Here is a 22,573-nt window from a genome sequence, read left to right on the forward strand (position 1 = left end):
ACCATATATTATGAAAATAACTTGTAATCATTATTTTTCTATTGCATTGATAAAATCCATGGCCAAGACTATTTATAGAAGAAACGATTCATGTGGCTTATGGTTCCCAAAGGTCAGAGCTCAATATGGCAAAATATGAAGGTAGCAGGCAGTTGGCTCATCAGCTGAGACTGCACATCTTAAACCACAAACAGAAAGCACAGAGATTGGACCGAATTGTAAACTGCACGTGACTTTTGAAACCTTAAATTTTGCTCTCTGAGGCATGCTATCTCCATTACCACAATTTCTAAACCTACCAGAACAGTGTATTCCCCTGGAAACCATTATTCAGACACCCAAAAATATGGAAACATCTCATTCAAACCACCACATAATCTTGATGTGTAAAGCCATCTTTCCAGCTCATATCCTGTAACATATACGTGGGGCCTATGCTATATCTGTTACTCACACATCCCTATGGACAATTTCCATAGTTCTCTCATTTTCAGTTTCCCCCCGACTTTCCTTGTGACATGCTGTTACCAATAGCAGTTAAAAAGGTGGGGGGACATTCATGCTCCACTAGAAATCTGTGGAGTTTTTTGCATTTTCCATTACCAAGCCTTCTTTCAGAAACCAGAAACCACACTATACAGACATCAAGATCATAGTTATATAGACAGGGTACTGAGGAGTACAGTTCCTCTTAGAGATAATATTTGGAAAGAGATCATGTGAGAAACAAAGGATATGTCTCTGCTAGCATTATCAAGGCCCTCAATATCCACTATAGGGCTCTTGAACTTCCCAGCCCTAGACCACATATGATATGAGTGCAGAGAGAAATTAGAAGAAACTCAATGGTTTTTAAAAGATAAAATAATGCAGATAAAAGAGGCATTCTTATTACTAATCCATTTCTTTACATTTCAAATGTTGTCCCCCTTTCAAATCTCCCTTCTGCAAACCCCTCTCCCCATCCTCCTCCCCTTTGCCTCTATGAGGGTGGTTCCCCTACTCCCATCCACTCTCAGCTCTCCCTGCCAGCATCCCCTTCATTAGGACAACAACCTTCCACAGGACCAAGCAATTCCCCTCCCAGTGATAAGGCAGTCCTCTGATATATATGTAATGAGAGTCATGGACCCACCCATGTATAATCTTTGAATGGTGGTTTAGTCCCTGGGAGATCTGTGGAGTTTGATTGGTTGATATTGTTTTTCTTCCTATGAGGGTGCAAATCCATTCAGCTCCTTTAGTCCTTCCCCTAACTCTTCCATTAGGGTCTCCTCGCTCAATTCAATGGTTAGCTGTGAGTATTCGTATCTCTCTTAGGTTTTGGTAGAACCTCTCAAGGGATAGCCATAACAGACTCCTGTCTGCAAGTGCTTCTTGGTATCAGCAATAGTATCTGGATTTGGTGTCTGCAGATGGGATGGATCCCAAGATGGAGTGGTCTCTGGATGGTCATTCCTTTCCCCGTATTTTCTTTAGGTAAGAACAATTCTGGGTTAAAAACTTTTAGATGGTTGTGTGAGTAAATCTCTTTACTGGGGGCTTTGTTTTTCTATTGGAGGTGGTCCCTGAAGGGTCTGTGTCTCCTCTGTTGGAAGCCTCTCACATTCATTGCATCTGGGACATTCTCCTGGTCCTCCATTCCTTGTTTTCCAAACTCACTGTTACTTATTTCTATATATTCTCCTGGATCTCTGGACTTCTCTCCTCTCTCTTCCCACACCTGTTCCCGCCACACATTTTTTCCTTCCCCTCCCCTATCCCACCCAGATCCATTTTTTTCCTTTGCTTCTAGTGATTATTTTGTTCCACATTCTAAGTGAGATTGAAGCATCCACACTTTGGCCTTCATTTTGTTAAGCTTCATACAGTGTGGGAGGAGTATCATGGGTAGTTTTTGGGCTTATACACACTTAGAAGTTAGTACATACCATGTGTGCCATTTTGGGTCTGAGTTACCTCACTCAAGATGATATTTTCTAGCTCGATTCATTTGCTTATACAATGTGTAGGTGTGGTGGTTTATTTCTGGGTCTTCAATTCTATTCCACTGACCTACCTGTCAGTCTCTGTACCAATATCATGTGGTTTTTTTATCACTATTGCTCTGTAGCAGATCTTTAGGTCGGGGATGGTGATTCCCCCAGAAATTCTTTTATTGTTGAGGATTATTTTCGCTATCCTGGGTTGTTTTTTTTCCCAGATTAAGAATTGTTCTTTCTATCTCTGTGAATAATTGAGTAGGAATTTTGATGGGAATTGCACTGAACCTGTATATTGCTTTTGTTAAGATGGCCATTTTTATTGTGTTAATCCTACTGATCCATGAGCATGGGAGATCTTTCAATCTTCTGAAGTCTCCAAATTCTTTCTTTAGAGACTTGAAGTTCTTTTCACTTTTCATCTTCCACTTGCTTGTTTAGAGTTACACTGTGATATTTTATATTACTTTTTACTATTGTGAATGGTGTCCCCCCCCCAATTTCATTCTCAGCTCATTTATCTTTTTTGTAGAGGAAGGCTACTGATTTATTTGAGTTAATTTTATATCCAGCCACTTGGTTTAAGTTATCAGGTGTAGGAATTCTCTGGTAGAATTTTTGGGGTCACTTATGTATACTATTTTATTATTTGCAAATAGTGATACCTTGACTTCCTCCTTTCCAATTTGTTTCCCATAGGGATTTGGGAACTGTTTAGATAGTTTATCTGGTCCTGATTTAACTTTGGTACCTTGTATCTGTCTAGAGAGTCACCCATTGCATCTAGATATTCCAGCTTTGTTGTTTAATATAGACTTTTGTAGTAGGATCTGATGATATTTTGAATTTCCTCAGCTTCTGTTGTTATGTCTCCTCTTTCATTTCTGATTTTGTTAATTTGAATACTGTCTCTGTGCCCTTTATTTAGTTTGGCTAAAAATGTATCTTGTTGATTTTCTCAAAGAACCAGTTCTTAGTTTTGTTGATTCTTTTTACAGTTCTCTTTGTTTCTAATTGGTTGACTTTAGCCCTGAGTTTAAATATTTCCTTCCATTTATTCCTCTAGTGTGAGTTTGCTTCTTTTTGTTCTAGAGATTTCAAATGTGCTGTTAAGTTGATAGTGTAGGATCTCTCCAATTACTTTATGAAGGCACTCAGTGCTATGAATTTTCCTCTTAGCACTGTTTCAGTTGTTTCCCGTAAGTTTTGTTATGCTGTGCCTTCACTTTTGTTAAATTCTAAAACATCTTTAATTTCTTTCTTTATTTCTTCCTCGACCAAGTTATCATTGAGTAGAGTGCTGTTAGTTTCCATGAGTATGTGGTATTTCTGTTGCTTTTTGCATTATTGAAGAACAGACTTATTCCAAAGCGATATGATAAAATGCATGGGATTATTTAATATTATTGTAGTCTTTGAGGCTTGTTTTGTGACTGATTATGTGGGCATTTTTGGGGAAGGTACCATGAGGTGCTAAGAAAAAGATGTATTCTTTTGTTTTATGGTGAAATATTCTGTAGATATCTGTTAAATCCATTGGGTTTATAACTTCTGTTAGTTTCATTGTGTCTTTATTTAGTTTCTGTTTCTGTGATTTGTCTATTGGTGAGAGTTGGGTGTTGAAGTCTCCCACTATTATTGTGTGAGGATAAATGTATGCTTTGAGCTTTAGTAATATTTCTTTTACAAATGTAGGGGCCCTTGCATTTAGGGCATAGATGTTCAGAATTCAGGGTTCATCTTAGTTCATTTTTCCTTTGATGACTATGTAGAATACTTCCATATCTTTTTGATAACTTTTGGTTGAATTTCTATTTAATTTGATTTTAGAATGGCTACTCCACATTGTTTCTTGGGACCATTTACTTGGAAATATTTTTTCCATCTTTTAACTCTGAGTAGTAGCTGTCCTTATCACTGAGGTGCGTTTCCTGTATGCAGCAAAATGCTGTGTCCTGTTTATGTATACTGTTTGTTACCCTATATCTTTTTATTGGGGAATTGAGTCCATTAATATTGAAAGATTTTAAAGACCAATGATTGTTGAATTCTGTTATTTTTGTTGTTAGAGGTGGTCTTATGTTTGTGTGGTTCTCTTCTTTTGGGTTTGTTGTGAGATGATTAATTCCATGGTTTTCCTTGGCTGTAGTTTCCCTCCTTGTGTTGGACTTTTACTTCATTAATCCTCTGTAGGGCTGGATTAATGGAATTATTTTTTTAAGTTTGGCTTTGTCATGGAATATCTTGGTATCTCCATCTATGGTGATTGACAGTTTTTCTGGGTATAGTATCCTGGGCCGGTGTCTATGTTCTCTTGGGGTCTGCATGACCTCTGCCAAAGATCTTCTGGCTTTTAGTATTTCTGTTAGATATCTGGTGTAATTCTCATAGGTATGCCTTTATATGTTATGTGGCCTTTTCCCATTACCACTTTTAATATTCTTTCTTAGTTCCGTGTATTTTGTGGTTTGATTATTATGTGCGGTAAGGAATTTCTTTTCTATTCCAATGTATTTCATGTTCTATAGGCTTCTTGTACATTTATGGCCATCTCTTACTTTAGGTTAGGGAAGTTTTTTTCTATAATTTTGTTGAAGATGTTTTCTGGCCCTTTGAATTGGGAATGTTAACTCTCTTCTATTTCTATTAGTTTTAGGTTTGGTCTTTCCATGGTGTCCAGAATTTCTTGCATGCCTTGGGTTAGGAGCTTTTTGCACTTTATCTATCTATCTATCTATCTATCTATCTATCTATCTATCTATCTATCTATCTATCTTTCTATCTATCTACCTACCTACCTATATAATTGTTGTATCAATATTTTCTATGGTTACTTCTATGTTTGAGATTTTTCTCTTCTATCTCTTGTATTTCTTGATGATGCTTGCATCTGTAACTCCTGATCTCTTTCCTAGGTTTTCCATCTCAAAGGTTGCCTCCCTTTGTGATTCCTTTATTATTTTCATTCCTATTTTTAGATCCTGGACATTTTTGTTCAAATCCTTCACCTGCTTGATTTCAGTTTTTCCTGGTTTTTTGTTTTTTGGGTTTTTTTTTTTTGCTTGCTTGTTTGTTTTTAATGGATTCATGTGTTTCCTTTGTAAGAACTTCTACCTGTTTACCTGTGTTCTTCTATATTCTTTTAAGAGAGTTATTCATGTCATTTTTATGGCCCTGTATCATCTTCATGAGATGAAGTTTTAGGTCAGAATCTTGCTTTTCCAGTGTGTTGGGGGTATCCAAAGCCTGCTATGGTAGGAGAACTGGGTTATGATGTTACCATGTGGTATTGATTTTTGTTGCTTTTTCTCCTGAGCTTGCCTCTCACCATCTGGTTATCTCTGTCATTAACTGGCCTTGCTGTTTCTGACTTGGGCCCATTCCTCCTGTAAGCTTAGTTATGATGGACCTTCTTGTGTGAGGCTTTCTCTGGGTGTGGTAAGGTATCTGGAGTCCTGATCTAAGTCCCTGGTTATGACAGGCCTCAGAGGAGTCAAGCTCCTCTCCCCCATGTGTGTGTTGTGTTTGTGTGTGTGTTTGTGTGTGTGTTTGTGTGTGTGTGTGTGTGTGTGTGTGTGTGTGTGTGTAAGAGGTTCTAGAGGACCTGACCTGCCCTCAGGCACAGTTGTGGACTGGAAGAAATATGTGCCTCTGGCAGGATGGATAGGTCCTGCTTCTACTGGGCCTGAGGGGCCCAGTTAGGTCAGATATAGGCAGGGAGTGATATCTCACTTCAGAGCGTGGTTATGACAGACCTCCTGGGAGTCAAGCTGTGTCTATGTGTAGGTTTAGTCAGGGGTTGGGGATGTACCTGGTCTGCCCCTGTTCACAGTTATGGATTGAAAGTATTGAGGCATTGTTCTATCCTATGAAATTTTAAGATGGTTTATTTATAGTATGACAGAATTGTGTTTTCGAATCTATAGTATCATGTAAAAAATTGCAAAGATTCCTATGTAGATCAATCCATTCCAATATGATTTTAACATAAGGTTCAAGAAGCAAAATACTAGAAATTATTGTCTGTAATTAACTTTGGAGAGCTAAGAGAAGGTGTTTAGAAGAATTTGTGATTGCATTAGACCTCTAAGGGCAGCTTATATTGGCATGAAAAGAGAAGAGTTAACAAAATTGATAGATGACCTTTAAATTAATTGACTAGGTCAATTAATATCCTAAATATATATTCATATCTATATTTACAAATCATCTATCTATCTCTATGTCTATCATATACACATATGCATGTGCTTTTGTGTGAATATTTGGGGGAAGATATGAGCTAACAGTTATTCATACCAAATGTGATACCAATTACAAGCCAAAGGAAGAACTCTCCCCAAGAGTAGCTTAATGAGCTAATGGGCTTCATTTGGTGACTTATAAAAGTATGAATGCCTTAAAGGCATATACATCAGCAGCCTTGTTGGAAACTTGGGAGAGCTGTATATCTGGAGCTTCCTGTGCAACTTGTAGGCATCTTTCCAATCAGAGAGTCCCCTCTCCACAGTGAGTGTTTCCTAATTTATATCCTTGGTAAGGGGCCTGAGGAATCTTGGACATTTTGTTAACTTCCTGACTATGGGTAAAATTATTTATTTCATAGTCTTATGAACCTGACTTCTTCTAAGAGGAAATATTCCAAATCATGGGAAGTTACACAATCCTTACACATGGAAACACACATACATTCTATTTCAATTGTATATGCATCTATTTATTCATACATAAACACATTTAAATATATCATACATTTATCCCCTAACAAAATTGAACATGGATATGTATATAACTTGTGGAATATATCTATAAATAAATACTTTTATTTTAACAATATGGGGTATGCATATAAGATATATGTACATAATTATATAAATTTCAATTTCATAAGACACACATCTCTTATGAAATATGTATTTGTGCTTACTCCCAGAAATTTACAGTTTATATAATTCAATCTCTATCAAACAACCATTGAATAACCCCTTTAGAGACATGGGCAAAGTACAAAATATTCAAGCCTTTTAGATTCTGAATGATTGGACTTATAATTGTCAATTCCATTCAGTGTGCCTCTCATTTTAGGCAAAATGATTGGGAAATTGATATAATTGATGTTATTCAACATAAATTGCAATGAGCAGAGACACACCACTGTGTTGGTCCTGGACTGATTATGGCTGTGACCCATAATCCCAACATAAATATATCACTATGCTGGGCTGTTGCACACCACAAACCAGAACTCATATCCTATTCTTGTAGAAATACCCTGCCTCTGAGACAACCTGGCATTACATCAGCACTTCTCAGATATAAATATCCTTATGAATTAAGGATGTTGTTTAAATATGAGCTTTTGACTACACATTTCTAACAAGTCCCCTAGTATCATAGTTAGGGTTCTTATTTCTGCAATGCCACACCATGACCAAAATGCAAGTTGGGGAGAAAAAGGGTTACTGGGCTTATACTTACACATTGTAGTTCATCTCTGAATGAAGCCAGAAAAGGAACTCCAACAGGACAGGAACCTGAAAGCAGGAACTGATGTAGAGGCTGTGGAGGGGTGCTGCTTACTGACTTATTCCTCATGGGTTTCTCAGCTTGCTTTTTTATAAGATTTATAAGAAATTTTAGGATGACCAGACCAGGAGTGGCCCCACCTACAATGACCTGGGCCCTCTCCCATCAATCACTAATTAAGAAAATGCCTCACAGCCTGATCATATAGAGACATTTTAACAATTGAGATTACCTCCTTTCAGATAATTCTACTTTGTATGTCAAGGTGATGTAAGACTAGCCAGCACACCCAGTGCTATTTGCCATGGAACACAATCTGTGTTTTTTTTTTTTTTCTCTGCATCCTAACTCCCACCAGTATGTCTGACAACATGACCATCCTGATAGAAAGGTGAGTATCCATACCCTGCTGAAATGGAAAGCAAATCTCTGTAATACGAAGTTTGCTACTTCAATGTCCATTCTTGTCTTTCATTGGCCAACTAAAGAATACTGAAGTAAAGCAACTCTAGTGAAGGAAATAGTTTAAATTCAATGTTTTGGGGGAAAGCAAAATTCTATAAAATCGATTTTCTGTTCTTCTAGCCTCCAAATAGACATTTTGGTAAAATATCTATATAAGATATTCTATCAATAAATTATGTTTATGTTTATTTGTGTAAATACTCATTAAGGGATACTAGAGGCTTCACTTCTTCTTCTTTTTGTTTTTCGAGACAGGATTTCTCTGTATAGCTCTGGCTCTTCTGGAACTCACTTTGTAGACCAGGCTGGCCTCGAACTCAGAAATCTGCCTGCCTCTGCCTCCGGAGTGCTGAGAGTAAAGGCGTGTGCCACCACACCTGGCCCTGAGGCTTCACTTCTTAAGACAAAACTGGAACCATGTGTTTAAACTATGTGGATAATACATGCTATATCTAGAAAAGTGTTTCTTCTAAATTCTTTCTCAGTTAGTGAGGATTTTGAAAGGCGCAAAGAAATTTTCTTAATAATATATCTTTTAATATGTACACTGTGATAGGATAAGGACAAAATTTGACACAATTCTATATTTTTGCTAGCCTTTATTTGGTCTTATTCTATTTATAGTACAATTACTATATTTGAGTCATAGGAAGATTACACTGAATTATGATTCCAAAATAATTGCTGACTTTTTATCTTAATATCTGGCAAATATCATCAGGACAAGCTGACTTTGTTTAATCATCATAGGCTCTCTGTCACCAGAGAGAAAGTAGTCATGCTTTACAAACAGGGTTATCTGAAGTGAAGCTGGAAATGTACGGGATTTAACGAACACTGATAATGTGACCAGCATGTTCAGTTCTGTTCTTTGAAGAACCCCACAAAAAGTAGCTCTGTCCTTAGATATAATCATGTGAGTCTGAGCTGCTTATGTAGTACTTGCCTCCCAGGTGCATGCCCTTGGGCAGTAGCAATCCTGTTCTCAAGTGCCTGAAATGATTGCAAAATGATGGTCAAGTGTCTAAATCCAAATGTTTACCAACCTTGGAGGACAAGAAGAAAAGCTTTCCTAGTCATCAGTTTTTGTTTTGTTTTGTTTTGTTTTAACAAATTGGGTAGCTTGTCTAAAATGAAAAAAGCAGAATTATGATATTGTTAATGTGTTTGGACTTTTGCAGGTTTGGAGGGTTGGCAATGATATTGAAGGATAATGAGTTTCTCAGGAAATAATACAGAAAATTCTGCAAATAGTTTTCATATATATATATTTACTAGGTATTTTCCTCATTTACATTTCCAATGCTATCCCAAAAGTCCCCCATACCCTCCCTCCCACCCTTCTATCCCCCACTCCCACTTTTTGGCCCTGGCTTTCCCCTGTACTGGGGCATATAAAGTTTGCATGACCAATGGGCCTCTCTTTCCAGTGATGGCCAACTAGGCCATCTGTTGATACATATGCAGCTAGAGACAAGAACTCCGGGGTAGTTCTGGTTAGTTCATATTGTTGTTCCACCAACAGGGTCGCAGTTCCCTTTAGCTCCTTGGGTACTTTCTCTAGCTCCTCCATTGGGGGCCCTGTGATCCATCCAATAGCTGACTGTGAGCATCCACTTATGTGTTTGCTAGGCCCCGGATTTTGTCACAAGAGACATCTATATCAGGGTCCTTTCAGCAAAATCTTGCTAGTGTATGCAATGGTGTCAGCGTTTGGAGGCTGATTATTGGATGGATCCCTGGATATGGCAGTCTCTAGATGCTCCATCCTTTTGTCTCAGCAACAAACTTTGTCTCTGTAACTCCTTCCATGGGTGTTTTGTTCCTAATTCTAAGAAAGGGCACAGTGTCCACACTTTGGTCTTCATTCTTCTTCAGTTTAATGTTTTTCACAAATTGTATCTTATATCTTGGGCATTCTAAGTTTCTGGGCTAATATCCACTTATCAGTGAGAACATATCATTTGAGTTCTTTTGTGATTGTGTTACCTCACTCAGGATGATGCCTTCCAGGTCCAACAATTTGTCCCAGGAATTTCATAAATTCATTCTTTTTAATAGCTGAGTAGTACTCCATTGTGTAAATGTACCACATTTTCTGTATCCATTCCTCTGTTGAGGGGCATCTGGGTTCTTTCCAGCTTCTGGCTATTATAAATAAGGCTGCTATGAACATAGTGGAGCATGTGTCCTTCTTACCGGTTGGAACATCTTCTGGATATATGCCCAGGAGAGGTATTGCGGGATCCTTCGGTAGTACTATGTCCAATTTTCTGAGGAACCGCCAGACTGATTTCCAGAGTGGTTGTACAAGCTTGCAATCCCACCAACAATGGAGGAGTGTTCCTCTTTCTCCACATCTTTGCCAGCATCTGCTGTCACCTGAATTTTTGATCTTAGCCATTCTGACTGGTGTGAGATGGAATCTCAGGGTTGTTTTGATTTGCATTTCCCTGACGATTAAGGATGCTGAACAACTGTCAATAAGACAAAAAGGCCACCAACAGATTGGGAAAGGATCTTTACCTATCCTAAATCAGATAGGGGACTAATATCCAATATATATAAAGAACTCAAGAAGGTGGACTCCAGAAAATCAAATAACCCCATTAAAAAATGGGGCTCAGAGCTAAACAAAGAATTCTCACCTGAGGAATACTGAATGGCTGAGAACCACCCAAATAGTTTTCTTTTAGAATTGACTTATGGAAGTTAGAGAGCCATCTCAGTGACTAAAGTACTTGCTAAGCAAGTCAAACAAGTGAAGTTCAAATCCTGTGATCACATGTGAAAGCCAACAAATTGAAGCTCTCATCAATAATCCCAGGGCACCCCTTCAAGCAGATGTGTTTTTGAGACAGGGGAATCACTGGAAAGTAGAGAGTCAGCTAGCCTGGAATACAGAGGAGAAAACAACATGAGTGATCCTGTGTCAAGTAAAGTGGAAGGGGAGGCCTGACACTAATACAGGCATGTGTGCACACATGCACACACACAAACACACAAGCAACAAATATGACTTCCAGCATGTGAATAAGCCAAATGGATATGAGTTTCCAAACACAAATTCACTAATTTCATGTTGGCAGCAAGAAAATAATAAATATTTCATAAAGACTGTTATGAATTACTCCACATCTCTTCCACAAGTAAGAACTTCATCGTTTATACCAAAATTGAAATGTACAATTGGTGTCTGAAAATAATCACCTCAGAGAACAGACAAAGGGCACTTAAGAACATAAGTCAGTTGTATTTATAAATTGTAGCATCATGAAGAGTATATGGTTTATAAATAGCAGTAAGTTTGATGCAAACTAAACTGTTGTGAATTGCCACTTCATCCCAGACAAAACAATTTTCATCAAGACTAGAGCAATTTTTGTGATGGATTTGACCAAGTGTTGGACGTCTTTATCATTATGTAACCATTATTTAACAGGGTATGGAGATTTCTCAAAGAAATAAATCTGGCACTAGGCCTGGGGTTTCTCCACATAAGTACTCAGTGTCTGCATTTCAAAGAAAATGAAATAAGCCTGCTGAGCAGACACCTTCACTATTATGTTTGTTATGTCATTCAGCACAGTTGCCAAGAAATAGACAATCTGAATGTATATAAAATGATAAAGAATAGAGAGACCATGATGTAAATACATGGAAGAATAATATTATATCATAACCACTGTTTTCTTACTATTTGCAATGACATGTACAGTACTAGTGACCTCTATCTCAAAGGGAAATAATCATATAACAGGCACAGAAAGACATGTATTGTATTATATTCTTCATTTTGAATATAAAAGCACTGGTCTTCTCAAAGTTGAAATAGCCAAGGAAGAATGGAGAATTTTGAGTAAAGATTCATGAGTGGTAGAATATTATTAGAAGTACATATTTAGAAGTTCAGACCTTTGGTGCACCACTATATAGTAGTGATAATGTAACACTTGTACACTTTTTTCTTTTTTTAAATTGGATATTTTATTTATTTACATTTCAAATGTTCTCCCCTTTCCCAGTTTCCCTTCTGTAAACCCCCTATCCCATTCCCCTCTCACTACTTCTATGAAGGTGCTTCCCCATCCCTTCCCACCCATTCCCACCTCACCACCCTAGCATTCCCCTACACTGAGGTATAGAGACTTCACACAGGATCATCTCCTACCTTTGATGGCAGACAAGGCCATTCTCTGCTACATATGCGATTGGAGCCATGGGTCCCTTCATGTGTACTCTGGGATTAGTTGAAATGCCCAACAAAGGGGAGGGAGAACCTGTAGATACTGTATTCAGAGGCTAGGCAAGGCCCCTGGTTGGGGGATACCCCCATCCACTCATCTTCAAATTTTTAACCCAGAATTGCTCCTCTCAAAAGGAAACACAGGGACAAAGTGAGGAGCAGAGACTGAAGGAAAGGCCCTCCAGAGACTGTCCAACCTGAGAATCCATCCCACATACAGACACCAAACCCTGACACTATTGAGGATGCCACAAAGTGCTTGCAGACAGGAGCCTGATATAGCTGTCTGAGAGGCTTTGCCAGAGCCTGACAAATACAGAGGAGGATGCTTGCAGTCAACTATTGGACTGAGCACATGGACCCCAAAGGAGAAGTTAGGGGAAGGACTAAGGGGCTGAAGGGGTTTGCAACTCCATAGGAAGAACAACAATATCAACCAATCAGACCCCATAGAGCTCCCAGGGATTAAACCATCAGCACTTATACACTTTTAATAATTAAAAGGGACTAGGATGGCTGGCAAGATGGCACAGTAGTTAATAACACTTGCAGCTCTTGCAGATGCCTGGATTAATTTCCACCTCACACAGCTCTAAACCAGTTTCAGGAGATCTGACATCCAATTCTGACTCCCATGGGCATTCCTAGACATGTGTACAGGCAGGAAAACCTTTCATACACATAAAATAAATCTTTTTCTTAAAAGAAACAAAAATTAGAAGTATAGGAAATATTTTCCATGTAAACAATAGATATTTGAAAAATAGGTACAATTGGTATGTTTTAGGTATATGAATCAAATAACATAATACCTGATATATGCATTTATATATAATTTCTATATTTTGAATATCCACTAAGCTTTATGAAGACAAAGAATATCTGAATATCATTGGCAACTTTGGGCCAGTGATTAGGAGTAAAGGGATGAGAGCAGACACAGGTTGAAAGGGGCCTTGTTCTGAGGGATTTGAATCCATTAAAGATTATTAGAAATGGGTTGTTCTATGATTTCTCCTTTTTCTCCAATGCAGAGATAAAGCCACGAAATAGTCCAACACCACTTACATTACCATAGCTCAGCTCTTCAATGGGTCAGATTAGGCCAACATTATTAGGCCATAAGTTTTTTCATCATCTTATATCTGTTTCTGGAATTTTCTGCTTCTCACCAAATGGATAAAATAAGCAGGTTTAACCATACTTAGCATATTTTAAGGGTAAATTTCACGCAATATGTCTATTTGTTCAAAGTTTGGCCAAATATTTTGGATGTTTCTTTTAATATGATTGCTTTTTTACTTGTGTTTTTGTTTTGTTGGATAAGGGTCAACATTTAAACTGAGAATCACTGAATCAAGAAGATTATACTAGAGAGAGAGAGAGAGAGAGAGAGAGAGAGAGAGAGAGAGAGAGAGAGAGAGAGAGAGAAGAAAGGCAATGATGGAGGGGGAATCACTGTGTCTGTTTCTCTGAAAAAATTTTAATTATGCATTCATGTGTATAGAGTAGACCCTGAACACTGAAGATGGCCCCTAGAGTATAAGGTCAGGATTCCATGAATAAACTGCTTAGCACTGAAGTGTGAGAAATGGAGTTGCAATCACCAAAACCTGCACAAAGCACATGGACGTGTAATCTCATAGCGCCTTAGGTAGCCTGGAGATGACATAGAAGAACCTAAGAAACTTACATTGCACAGTAAGAAACATCATTTTGAACAAGGTGGAAGGGAGTACCAATTCATACACAAACATAAACACTCACAGATGCACAAACAAACACTACACATACACAAAAATATCTATATGTACTTATAAATGAAATGAGATAAATTTCAACACCATAAAAGCTGATGAAATCCATACTTGCTTTGACATGAATTGGAAATGACCATGGATGTGGGTGGCCTTATACTGCTTTATCGAAACTTGACCTTAAACTTGTAAGCCTTGCTGTCTCTTGCCTTGTGTCTAGACACTTGATTTAACATGGCTTTGATCTCTGAATCAAAGAATGTAGAAGGTCCTGTTCCTGTGAATTTAACTCATGTCTTGAATGAGGATAACACTATTTCATGTATGAATGGGATTGGTTCATCTCTGGGAGGAGCAAATGAGAAATGCAGTATGTTCATTGGAAGTACGAAATACTGCTAGACTCATAGAAAAGGTTTTATTTTAAGTAAGACCACCTTTTATTCCATTTCTTATGTATTATGTGAGTCTTCACTGAAACAACTCTGTGGCATCCGTCTTCTCTAAAAAAGGACTGTGCTTGGCAAGAGGCCTCAATCATGGACTGTGCTGACTGAATTAAAGCTGTTTTGATAATATAATAGGATCACTATCAAATACTCATTCCAAGTGCTTAATTTTAATTAACTCCAATGAATGGCTCATGTCTGAATTTTTACAAACACCATACTATATTTTAATTTGGGCATCGAATACTTTTCAAGAAAAAAAGATTTAAGCTCTTATTTATACATTTACTTAGCCAATTCTTGGCTACTTCATCAACTGGATACCCAAAATATAAATTAAAATTCAGAAATCAATAGTAATTTTCCCACTTTAAATACGTTGGAAAATACCTGAAAACAGTACAACTATTTTGTCCATTTATTTAACTAGGAGCAAAAGTTTCAATCTCTCTCTCTCTGTGTTAACGCATAGTAACGTATAGTATATAGTAAAATCTATATGCTGGTAGTACATTCACACGAGACGGTATGATAGATGGCAATAGATAGAGACATTTCTATCTAAGAATGATATTACTATTGTATTAAAATTATCTGATATTCCATGCTTTCATTGTTAAACAAGAATATTTTCAATTTTCTTATGTATTTCTATTTAAAATAATGTATGCTAATTAGATAACATGCTTAGAATCTTTTCCCTAACAGATGGGAAACTGGAAATTTATTTTCTTGTTTGTTTTGTTTTGTTTTGTTTTGGTTTTTTGAGACAGGGTTTCTCTGTATAGCCCTGGCTTCCTGGAACTCACTTTGTAGACCAGGTTGGCCTCGAACTCAGAAATCCACCTGCCTCTGCCTCCTGAGTGCTGGGATTAAAGGTGTGCGCCACCACGCCTGGCCTAATGGAAATTAATTTTCTATAGCTTTCCATCCCTGTATTTGAAAATACACTTATGATGTGTAGTAAAACTCAATTTGTGTTATTTTTACTATTTATTTAAATTATGTGTATGAAATGTAAGCTGCAGAAAGACAAAGATGTCTAAATAACTGATATTTACTTAATATTCAAATATTGATGTCTTATAATTAATATGCATTTCCACCATGATTGTTTGAAAAGAATGCCTTTAATCTTTCATATCATAGTACATAGAATCAAAAAGATATTTTTACAGCTGGTCTGGGCAACATGCCCTAGTTGTAGGTACTGGTATTACTAGGTTCATTCTCTAAGTTCTGCCTGAGATTTTTATGTCTCTTTTGATGCAAGGAATGGAAATGTCTTCAACAGTAAAATCACTCAGTTGAATGCCTCGTGTTGAAGGCTCAGAGATATATTTGTCCCCTTCCTCTCTCTCCTTCAATTTTTCTCAGTGTAGCCTCTTGATCCTTGCACCTTTAACTGGCAATTGCAGATAGCCTCACAGTCTGATACTTCACACCTCATTGTGAGATTATTTCTGGGTTGTTATCATCTTTCTTCATTAGGCAACATCAGTCTAGTCTCTATCACGTAAAACTCGTTAATTTTCTTGGGCCTCACAGTTCATGTATAGATTGAGTTCTTGAACTCAGCATTATGGTGCTATGTCCTGATGGATGGAGTGTCTCCAATGGTCATTCTCCCTTTGATAACAAGAGCAGATACCATGTTCAATGAGTAAATTCAGCATTTATAACAGAATTTCTATATTATTAGGTGTCATAAATAACACGTCTGAATTGTTGAAGTTTAAAGTGAAATTTCTAGAGAAAAGAGTGATCAAATCCAGTAGAGTTGATTTCTTTGTCCATTACTGTAAATTTCATAAACCTGGATGGCCTTTCACAAGGTGTAAAACAAGAGAAGGTCTTAAATCTCTCTGTTATCTAACCTCTTCTCAGCTCCAGAGCTTTATCTTCTTTACTTTTAAATAGAACTGGAGTCCTCAAATTTATATTCCAGAGAACACAGCCCTGCCACCCGAAATGCCTATTAATGTTCTTAATATAGTCAGACCATCTAGACCTGTCTGCATTCCAATCCCACCTCACACACACTTGATGGTCACTTAAGTCTCCTCTCCCCTCTTCTTTCTTCCCTTCTCCTCCTATTCCTTCTTTCTATTTCTCTCTCCTCACTTCCTCTCACCATCATCCTCATTCTCCCCTCCTTCCCATACTCTCTTTCTCTCTCCACAAAAACTCATGTGAAAGCTAGAGGTCAATCTTGGGGAGAGTATCAGTCATCGGTTCTCTTCACATTGATTTTTTTTTGGAGTGGGGTGGAAGTGGGAGGCTATGTATTCTTGGCTTTGAAGTTACTATATAGATAGAGCTGGACTTGAATTCATAGAGACCTGCCTGCTCTGCCTTCTGAGTCTTAGGATTAAAGTCGTGTGTCACTGTCTTAGGGTTTTATTGCTGTGAACAGATACCATGACCAAGCCAAATATTTCCTTATAAGGAAAACATTTAACTGAGACTGGCTTGCAGGTTCAGAAATTCAGTCCGTTATCATCAGGTACGCATTGTTCAGGAGGCACTGAGAGTTCTACATCTTCATCTGAAGGATGCTAGCAGAATAGTGCCTTCCAGGCAGCTAGGAAGAAGATCTTAAAGTCCATGCCTACAGTGACACACCATTCAACAAGGCTACACCTCCTAATAGTGTCATTCCCTGAGCCAAACACATACAAACCATCACAGTCACCATGCCTGGATGTCCACCTTGATTCCTGAGACAGAATTTTTCATTGGATTTGGTAGACTAGCAGACCCACAAAACCCAGACTCACATGTCTTTGCCATCCTAATTCTGTGACAATCAAGTTTCCCACCATTTCCAGGTCTTTACATGGATAATAAAGCTCAGGTCCTCATACTTGCATGGGAAACACTTTAACAACTGAACTACCATCTCCCAAGCTTCTGTTTCAATATTTACTGAGCCATTTCATATATATATATATATATATATATATATATATATATATATATATATATGTTTTATTTTATTGCTTTCCGATTGATTTGACATAGGGTCTTACCCTGAACCAGGAGTTCACCAGTGAGCCAACCAACGAGCTCCAGGGTTCCTCCCGTACCTGAGTCCCCATGACTTGGAATACAAACGTACTGAGCCATTTCTAATAGTAAAACATTCTCTTTATTTTCAATGGTAGTCAAAACCTCAGTAAATCCCACATGTGACTCACAACATGTGTCCTTTGTATTCTACTGGTTCTTATTTTATAAGTCTGGGGAGTATTATATAAATAAGTCTGAGGTATCTGAAGTCCCTCATGAAAATATTTTTTCTAAATCAATAACTCTTGTTCATGTGATACCAACTTGAGAAAATGGCTTCTCAGTTGTGACAATATAAATTATTGTGAGATATTGTGGGATCATCTGTTTTCTGGTTAAGCTACGTTCAAACTCCGGAGACCCAGCAGATAACTCTGCAAGAGATGAAAGAAGTTTACCAAGCTCTCAGACACCAGGTTCCTGAAATGATGCTGCAGCTCCATAATTCTGTGTTCATCAGTCATGTAGAGCAATGCCTAAAGCCCCCGATATTCTGTCTGAACTCCAGCCCCACAGTTACCTGGCAACAGCCAGATATACTCCTCCCCACAGTTACCTAGCAAGGTAGGCCCAGACCACTATAAAAGGGGCTGTTTGTCCCCTTCTCCCTCTCTTACTCTTGCTTCCCACTTGCTTCTCTCTTGCCCTCTTCCTGCCCCTCTCTCCTCATTCCCTTTCCCCCTTTTCTCATGTGCTCATGGACAGCCTCTACTTCTCTATTCTCTCCCCCATAGTCTACTCTCTCTGCCTTTCTCTACCCATACTCCATGACAATAAATGCTTTAAAACCACGGACTGCCTCTTTTCATCAGACCTGCCATGCTGGAGCAATGGAGCAGGTCTTCTAACGTGATAAGCATCTAATCACCTGCAGGAAACCTCACTGTATTCCCAGATATGGCTTCCACCAACCCAAGCCATCTCTGAGCAAGACAATGACTCTCCTCCCTGAGGAAACCAGCCAAAGCTCTCTCCTCCAGCCCCTTTCCCTTTGGTCTGGGCTAGAGCTAGCCCTGTGGGCCCCCACTCTGTTCTCAGCTCTTCTGCTGCATCCAGCAGTGTCTGTGGTGTCAAAGAGCCTGAGAAATTGTGGGTTTTGGCCTCCATGCAGGCCCCAGACTGCTCTTCCCCACCCCTGGAGTTTGGTCCTGTGAGTTCTCACAGTCCTATGCCTGCCTGATGGCAGTGTGTGGTGCATACAATCAAACTTTCCGTGTCTGCCTCGCCCAGCAGCACCAGTCCTAAGCAGATGAGGGACACCATTTTAACCCACAAGATATTTTTATTTTTAGTGAAAACTGGCTCAGCAAAAACACAGATATGCACTTTGGTGAAATGTTCAAAGCAAGATAAAGCTTCTTAAGGATACATGTTATCAAATCATAATAAACAAATTATATTCGAATCCCATGCAAATTAATCTTTAATTTTAGACTGCATATATTTAATGCTTTCACTTGATACAGTTATAAATGATTAATATTAAAACAATGTAGTATAATATTTTATATCTTAAGATATATTTAAACACACAATATGTTTAAAGTTTAAAAAAAACTTTTTTCAAGTATTGTATTTGAAGAGATTTGTTTTATTGCTTTCAAATACTTTCTGTAAAAATGACAAAGGTTCTGTAATTTTTCCATTTGTATAATGCACTTACTATTTATAAAATATATGAACAACCAAAATTGTAGTCATTTCTTATAAAATTTACAGGAATAGTCTCTGTCATTGTATGTCATCGAGCATACAGCTGAATAATTCGAGGCCACAGTTACATATCTTGTATGAGCACCATTAAATCACAGGCTGTTGATTTATAGAGCCACTTACTGGAGATTTCATAAATCTACCACAATGGTTTATACTTTTATACTAAGATACGTGAATGGGTGTTGCTGAAGCTTCCTACTCTCCAATTGCACCTCAGCTTCATATCTTTACAATTAATCCTTTGCAGCAGAGTCATTCTTAGGTTTCTTTGCCAATGTCCCTGTTTTAACTTTTTCACCTGAAGTTTATTTTCAACACAGGTGACACTATTGAAATATCACGAGTCCTTGCTCTACTTGCCCGGGGAGGAGGCAGGAATACTAACATTTGCCTGCAAGTTTGTGTTTTGTTTTTTGTTTTGTTTTTTTGTTTGTTTTTTTCTTTCATCTGGGGTTTCTTTTTTTTTTTTTCTTTTTTAATTGGATATTTTATTTATTTACATTTCAAATGTTATCCCCTTTCCAGGCTTCCACTTTGCAAACCCCCTATCCCATCCTACCTTTCTGTGCTTCTATGAGTGTGTTTCCCCACCCACCTATCCACTCCTGCCTCATTGCCCTAGCATCTTCTACATTGAGGTATCAAGCCTTTACCATCTCCAAAATTTTCACCCAGAATTGCTCCTGTGTAAAGGAAAGAGTGGAGAAGAGATTGAAAGAAAGGCCATCCAGAGACTACCCCCCGGGGGGCGGGGATCCATCCCATATACAGACATGCAACCCAGACACTGTTGTTGATACCAAGTTCTTGCTGACCGGAGTCTGATATAGCTGTCTCGTGAGAGACTCTGCCAGATCCTGACCAATACAGATGTGGATGCTAACAACTAATCATTGGACTGAGCACAAGGACCCAATGGAAGAATTAGGAGGAGGACTGATGAAGATGAAAGGGCCTTATCTGGCATCAGTGGGAGGGGAGGCCCTTGGTTCAATGAAGGCTTGATGTCTGCACATCCTATCTGATCAATGCTACTCCATGACCTCATCTTTAATTTTCCTCTGTGATTTTCTTGCTCTGAACTTTTGTCTGCAGATCTTTACCTCTTACCTCCAAACTGTAACCTTTAACCTGAGAATTCAACATCTAAATAGGTATTGCCTCTGTCATGGATGAAAAATCCTCTTCCTGATATCTCCAGGTCTCACTGCAACACCTCCCTCTATTTGGCACTCAAAGTCTCATTTTTAGAAATTCCGAACAGTCAGTGTTAAGTAGCATTATCAACTCCTTGAAAGTAAAAGTACACCATACCATTTTCTTGTCTTTTTACTATCCAGTGAGAAAATGATAACTGATAGTTGATCAAACATGAGAGAATACTGAGAAAGTTTTGTGACATCATTTACCTTCTTCTTTAATTCTGAAAATTGAGAAAATTTCCCCATGTTTATATCAAGGACACTTCCAAGATGGTGTTGCTACTGATTTTCAGGAGAAAAGAAATATAGTTTAAATTTGGAGTGAAAAGATAAAGTTCTCCATTGGATCTGATTAATAAAGTCATTTTATTGGCTTGGATAGATAGATTTCTATGTATAGTGAAAAAGGATAAAATTAACTCAAGGATTGGTACATGCATCAAGCGAATATAACATGCAAAAAGTCACGCCATTAGCAAATACATTTTATAAACGATAATGAAAGTCATGTTGATTTAGATGCTATCAAACAGATATTGACTAGAAATTAATTTCAATCCACCCAAATGGAATTGTATACAATAAGAGTACATTAGTTCTCAGAAGTGAATAGCTTTAGCTATTTTAACTCATGTAAATCTATACTTTGAAAATGAAGTGGAATATTTTACATTTGGAGACTACATATTAGAGCTTTTTGTGTATGCCTTTATTGGAATGAAATATGATAGTACCATTTTTAGCTTCCCATTATATCTGATGGATGCCATCCTAACACAACTGCTTGTACAGCATGTCAAAAATAAGACACACTTGTCTAAAACAGCTATTTCACCAGGCAAATTTGGCTTTCAGTTATATTCTAAATGTGTCTCAAGTACTTTAAAAATAGAATTAAGTTATGTAAATACAGAACTTTGACCAGGAAAAATACTGTAGATGTTCTTAATCTCACTTAGCAGGGACAATAACAAAAGGAGTCACCCATGTGCTTGTAGCAGAGAAATATATTGGGGGCACTTTTAAGTTTCTTTGTTATTTATTTTAGCTTGAATTTACTTTTAGAGGGTTTAATGTAACTGCAAATCATTTTCTAAAATAATCCATTTGTAGTGGTAGGAGACCTTGTGTCCAGTTAAATGTCTTTATCAAGGAATGAGACTAGCACAGACACCTTCCAAATTCAAACTATTTACTTCCAGTCGGTACTATTCGCGTGTTGAATGAAGATGTGCTTAAAAATTTAAAGTGTCATTTGCATTTAGAGTGTTCAATTTTCAGTGAATGTTTTCCTCCTATTTTCTTTTATGTCAGACTTTTATAATCTCCACACAACTTTAAGCTAGCACTAAACACATGACTGAAGCTCTGTGGCAATTATGTACTTGGCTGGAAAAACTGGTTGGTACATTATGTTTTCCAAAATTTTTATATGAAGTTGTCATTGTGATCATAAAGGATAAAAGCAAGCAAGACATTCCCTTCAGAGTATTCTGAAGCTTGTTATTGCACATTAACTCCTTACAAACTTGTTCTTTTCCAGGGCTCATGAGATCTGCTCAGATCCTACTTTTCTTTTCTGCACCTCACCAGGGACACTCCTCAGTTCTCAACTCAGTGTTTGCAATTCAGGTATTTGTGCAGTCAAATTCTTTCAGAGCACAGGAAGTTTATAACTTTTTCCTATTGAGAAATAACTAATCATTCCATTTTATGTCTAATGCATGCCATCTACAGAATTCTTAGTTCTTGCCACTTTTAAGAGAAATAGCAGCAATTTTTAAGAGAAACATTCTCACTTGCATCTTTAATACATTCTACCACACATGCAGTCTTATAATCACCTCCTTTTTCTCCTCCTCCTCCTTCTCCTCCTTCACCTTCTTCTTCTTCTCTTTCTCCTCCTTCTTCTTTGCAATACTTATATTTGGTCTTTCTTTAGAAGATAATAAATGCAGTCCATGATTACATTGGTGTGGGGTAGTGAGTGAGATGTGCACAAACAACCTGGACCCCAGTTGAACAAAGTTCTGGAACCCCAGTGACCATGGTCATGACTTCTACCTTCATGGGACAGCAGGTGTTCTGCCATGTCTCCTGGGTCCCTGGCTCCTTTCAATTGGCTTCAACCTCCCACAACCCCCTTTCCATCCCCCAC

This window comes from Mus caroli, unplaced genomic scaffold (genome assembly GCF_978045245.1).
Source record: "Mus caroli unplaced genomic scaffold, Mus_caroli_1 scaffold_18, whole genome shotgun sequence".
Classification (NCBI taxonomy): domain Eukaryota; kingdom Metazoa; phylum Chordata; class Mammalia; order Rodentia; family Muridae; genus Mus; species Mus caroli.